The following is a 6,201-nucleotide window of genomic DNA, read 5'->3' as shown; positions in this document are numbered from 1 at the left end:
ATCCAGAGCTCCATCAGCAGGTGTGGTCTGAGAGCTGAGAGTCCATTGTCTGGAACCCCTGCTGCTCAAGAGCTCCCTCCTGACTGATCTGGATGCTAAAGTTATATATGGCACTTAGCAGCAATTCAATAAGAATGTGTTGATTGAACAGATAATGCTACCAGTTGAGATATGATTCTTTCCTTCTTGATATCTTACGGTCTTCAAGAATCCTCTACAGTAGAGATGCTAACTTAGGCTCTAGGAAGCCCTGAAATTGTATGTAAAACGTAGGCATGAATGTGTTTTTCTGGGGGAAGTATCTATAGAGTTCATCATATTCTCTACCGTGGTTAAGGCTCCAAAGAAATATCGAGTTCTACTCCATCTGTCCATCGATCCGTGTCCAGCTAAGGGCACTGCCCCTGCTCCCCAGTCCCCCAGTGCTCACATGCCAGGGCAGTAGAGGGCTCTGGGGCATACATCGGTGGTAAATAAAGAAGCAAGTACTCCTGGAAAAGATAGTTCTAAACCACCAATGATAGGTGGCAGCACTGCAGAACCAAAAGGGACCTTAGGGATGGGCCTGTGTGATTGAGCCAACGCACCCAAAAAGGGGACCCTTGATAAGACAGGTGGGGGAATCTGTCCTCCACCTTCCCTTTATAGAGGAAAAAATATCACAAGACCAAAGGGCTTATCGTATAGCCTGCAGCAGTTCATTTACTGATTCAGCCAACATTAGCTGAGACCCTCCTCTATGGCGTGCTCTATGCTCAGTGCTGGGGACACATGGGTGCTGCCCTTGAAGTTCTCATGGAATAGGTCTGTCATATTCATCTCTGTATTCTGCAAGCTTTGCCCAGAAGTAGGAGCTTAATAAATAGCAACTTCTACTATCATTATCACAATATTATGTCTCTGGCATTTGAACTTGGACAAAAAGCTTTATCAAATCACACTCTGTCCAGGTATTTGCTGGGTAACCCTGAGCAACTCACATCATCTCCCTGAGATACTATTTCCTCATATGTAGGATGGGAACATACATCATGGGGGCCTGTGGGGGTTACCGGAGCTAATCCGTGAAAAGAGCTCCACAAGTTACAGTGATTGAAGTTTAAATCATTACCACATGGCAAAGAGCCCTGGTAAGCACTCTGGTCTCCAGTCTACCTCCTGGGAAATCTGAAGGGCTGACCAGCTCACCTGTTTCCACCAAACTAGGATCTAAGGAATTAGAAATGGTGGTGCTTAGGTGGGTGCAGAGCAGCATCTAGTGGACTAGAAGGGGAACTGACGAAGTATCACAAAGGCATTGGGAAGAGAAAGTTTGAAGGCTGGGACAAAGGTTGACAGAGGAGCTGGGAAGGAAGCCTGCACGTGCAGCGGGGAGATCAGATGAGGTCCCTTAGAAGTCAACAGGACCTCAAGTCCCCATGTGCTAGCTGAGGGCGTCCCTTTTCTTCTCCCAGGCCTCCCTGGGTGCTGGGCTTCTGGGTCCTGTAGGCTCAGGGGCTCATATTTCTCAAATTCTGCTCTGTGTCCAGCTGAGGGCACTGACCCCACTGCCACAGTCCCCAGTGCTCAGATGCCAGGGCAGTAGAGAGCTGTGTGCCAGGGCACAGCCAGGGTGTCCACTGCTCTGGGCCACAGGTTGGCAGCTGGGCCCCATATCCCACTAACATCAGGTCTTGGGATTTCTGGCTCTGCCCATTTTTTCTCTGAGCATCCATTCCAACCACCTGGATCAGCAAGGAGGAACACCATGCTATCCCTTCCCCTTTCTCCATTCTCCTTTTCTCTCCATCTTCTTCTGCAGAGGAGATCCCAACAGGAGCCCCTCTCAGAGTTATGAAGGGTAAATAAATGGGAGAACTCAAGTAAAGTGCAAAGCAGGTGCACAGCAGTGCCCAGGAAATGGAAGCCACTACTACCATCTGCATCATCACCATCAGGACAGGTGCACAGCAGTGTCCAGGAAATGAAAGCCACTGTTACCATCTGCATCACCACCATCAGGACAGGCACACGGTAGTGAGTGCTCAGGAAATGGAGCCACTACTACCATCTGTATCATCACCATCAGGACAGGCACACGGTAGTGAGTGCTCAGAAAATGGAGCCACTACTACCATCTGTATCATCACCATCAGGACAGGCACACGGTAGTGAGTGCTCAGGAAATGGAAGCCATTACTGCATCTTCATCATCACCATTAGGACAGGTACACAGCAGTGCTCAAGATAATGGAAGCCATTACTATCATCTTCATCATCACCATCAGGACAGGCACACGGCAGTGAGTGCTCAAGAAATGGAGGCCACTATTACCATCTGCATCATCACCATCAGGACAGGCACATGGTAGTGAGTGCTCAAGAAATGGAGCCATTACTATTATCTTCATCATCACCATCAGGACAGGCACATAGTAGTGAGTGCTCAAGAAATGGAAGCCACTACTACCATCTTCATCATCACCATCAGCATGGGCACACAGCAGTGCTCAAGATAATGAAAGCCAGTGCTACCATCTTCATCATCACCAACAGGACAGGCACACAGTGAGTGCGCAAGAAATGGAGCCATTACTGCCATCTTCATCAGCACAATCAACCAGAGGAGAAAAGAGCCCAGTATGTCTGAGAAAAGCATTTATATGTTGATAAAAATTTCCTTGCTATATTTATCATTTACAGTCTGTATTAAGAACAGTAAAAAGTTAAAATATTGGAGCCAGATGTTAGTTTCATTCCTACGAATTTATTGAAATACAGACAGGTAAATACAATTCTATTTGTCAGTGAAAATATGTTTTAAAATCTTGTCAAGTGTACATTTTACTAATAGGGTAAGTCCTCACCTAATGTCACTAACAGATTCTTGGAAACTGCAACTTTAAGTGAAACAATGTACTACAACACCAATGTTACTATAAGCCAATGGATATAAACTAGAGTTAAGTTTCTACAACATATTTCTGGCCACAAAAACATTACCAAACTTCTAAATGAAGACCAAAACATTTCAAATATTAAACATTGAAATAAATGTGAGCTATACATACACTTAAGAAAGATTAATAAAAACAAGTAAGATAATCACTAACCCCACAATTCCAGTTCAGGGTTGCAGGTGGCCACAGCCTATCCTGGCAGCTCAGGGCACAAGGCGACAAACCACATTGGACAGGACCACCATCCCCTCACAGAGCACATCCACGCCCACACCCATACTCACTCAGATGGGGCCATTTTATTTTATTTATATATATATTTTTGAGATAGAGTCCTTCTCTGTCACCCAGGCTGGTGAGCAGTGGCACAATCACAGTTCACTGCAGTCTTGACCTCCCAGGCTCAGGTGATCCTCCCACCTCAGCCTCCCAAGTAGCTGGGACTACAGGGGTGTGCCACCACCCCCCGATAATTTTTGTATTCTTTGGAGAGATAGGGTTTCACCATGTTGCCCAGGGTGGTCTTGAACCCTTGGGCTCAGGTGATCCTCCCTCCTTGGTTTCCCAAACTGCTGGGATTACGGGTGTGAGTCACCGCACCCAGCCCAGACTGGGCCGATTTAGACATGCCAATTCACCTGATGTGCACATCTTGGGGATCTGAGAGGAAATCAGAGAGCCGGAGAAAACCCACAAACACATGGGGAGAATGTACAGGCTGCACTCAAATGATGGCCCTGGCTGGGAATTGATTTTTCTTTTTCTCACCAGCATTATAATGAAACAGCATTTTAGCATTATTCGAGGACCTGCTGTACAGTAACTTTAAAGGACTCAAGAGCAGAGAACTGACTTATTGACTGTCTACTATTTCCAAGAGCTACCATTCCCAGCCACTTTTTCGTCATCACCACAACTTTCTAAGGCAAGGATTATTAGTCCCACTGTTGGAGAGAGGCTCAGAGAAGTGAAGTGACTTGTCCAGGGTCACACAGCAAGTGAGAGGACCAGAACTTAAACCTAGGTCTGTCTGAGTTCAGCCCTTCACAAATCACCATGCTGCCTCCCTCTCTTAAAAACACAAAGCAAACAAACAAACAAAAAAATCACTACTTGCCAGGGAAATTGTTGGCAAAAGTAAGACAAGATTGAAGGAAATGTATTCCCAGTCATACTGTAAACCTCCTGACCCCACTGGACAACTTCTTTTGGGGCCTGAGAGCAACAACTGCTTGGATTCCCTTCATCCCCCCACAGCAACAGGTGTTGCCAGGATCTGGGTTGCTGAAGGATCCAGCCAGAGGTCCCAACCATCCCATGTCTGTGCCACCCCTGGTGCAAGGGATGGTGGGTTCTCCCAGGCAGGAGCAGAGAACCGCTGGGACTAACGTGCAGACAGAGGAGACATGGAGAGAGAGAGAGAGAGAGAGAGAGAGAGAGAGAGAGAGTGTGTGTGTGTGTGTGTGTGTGTGTGTGTGTGTGCCTCTGTGTATATATACATATGTCTGTTTTTCTGCCTCCTTTCCTCCATCCTCTCTCTCTCTCCATTCCTTCCTATCCCTGTCCCTGACCCTGTCCTTCTGCCTCCCTCTCTGTCTTTCTCTCCTCTCCCTCTTGCTTCTCTCCCTTCTCACTCTCCTCTTGAATTGCTTCCCAATCTCTGCTTCTCTCTCTACTTGTTGCTCCATCTTTCCCAAATGTCCTCCCAGTGTCCAGGGCAGATGTCACCTCTCAGTTCCCTAGCTTACACACCCTTATGCACCGTTCCTGCATAGACAGAGCAGTATTCATAAATCCTAAGTATTAGTTCCTGGGAGAGAGGCAAGAGTGGGCCCAGTGTGGGTCAAGGGTCCACCCCAGGTCCTCTCGGCCATGGCACAAATTTGGCTGCCTCCAGGGGACTCTCCATCACCTTCTCCTTCTTCTCCTCCTTCCCATCACATTCCAATGAGCTCTATGACCTGCACAGGATGAAGGCAGGTCAGGACCTGTGTTTTGCCTAGGCTGGAAGCCTGGTTAGGCCCTAGCTCAGTGCATGGACTATGGAGCCAGACCACATCAAATCCCACTTCAGCAACTTACTAGCCGGTGACCTGGGCCAGGGGGTTAATCCTTTGAGTGTCTCAGCTCCTCCATCTGCAAAACAGAGATAAGAACAGTGCCCGCTCCTCAGAGCTTTTGTGAGGATAAAATGCAAATGAGTATATGCGAGGAACTCAAAACAGGGCCCGGTACACAGAAAGACCTGTGTTGTTGATCACCGTCATCTTTACATGATGAGAGAGGCAGAGCTCAGGCAGCCCCTCAAGAGCCCAGTCAATACCCTTCAGGAACACACGTGCAGTAGAGCAAGTTGGATTTATTACTCCTTGCAGGGAGGGAAAGCACGCACCATGGGGGAACTGTGGGGTGTCAGTTTAAGGTTGGTCATTTGGGGCTAGGTGTCAGTAAGCAGTGGCTCCATAGTGATTGGATGCTGTCAGAAGGTGGGGACAATTATACAATCAAGTGTCCCAGCACATTGAACCTAAGGGGAGGCTCCCTCTAGTGAGAATAAAGGTCTAATTGGTAAAGAAGCCGCAGCCACTCTGTCCTCCACAAGGAACAAGGATCTTGGAATTTTGGAAGCTGCACAGGAACCTTGTTTTTATTTCACACTTTACCACAGTCTCAGAGTACCTTGTCTGATGTTGATGTTCTGTGAGGTTATTTATCTCCAATAAAGCGACAACGATAATGGCCTATTTTTGGTCATTAGACCCATTTCTGGATGTCGGGGCTGATTTTCTTTCTCAGGCCTCATCATTCACACGTATTCATTCAAAAACCATTGAATAAGCACCTCCCAGATGCCAGGCCTGCAGCAGGCACTGGGGATACAGTGGTGCATAAGTGATACCCCTGGGGGCTCTTGGCCTAGAGGGGAAGCGGGGACAGGAGGAGTGACAGAAAAGGGCAGAGTGACAGAAAAGCATATGGAGTGGAAAGACATCAGCCAGTGAGGAGGTGGGGGCAGCCCATGACATGTGAAGCTGCAGAGCCAAGCCAGGGCTAGAACTCTAGGCCCAGTAGACTACGCTGAAGCTTTTCATAACATGTGGCTTACAAACACACACACATACACACACACACACACACACACACACACACACAGAGGAGATAAAAGAAATAAGAAAAGCATTCAATAATTTTGAGTATACAATTATTGGGCCAGGCATGGATGGTTCACACCTGTAATCCCAGTGCTTTGGGAGGCCGAGGT

The sequence above is a fragment of the Mandrillus leucophaeus genome, unplaced genomic scaffold (genome assembly GCF_000951045.1).
Source record: "Mandrillus leucophaeus isolate KB7577 unplaced genomic scaffold, Mleu.le_1.0 Scaffold157, whole genome shotgun sequence".
NCBI lineage: Eukaryota > Metazoa > Chordata > Mammalia > Primates > Cercopithecidae > Mandrillus > Mandrillus leucophaeus.
Note: the sequence above shows the minus strand (reverse complement) of the source record.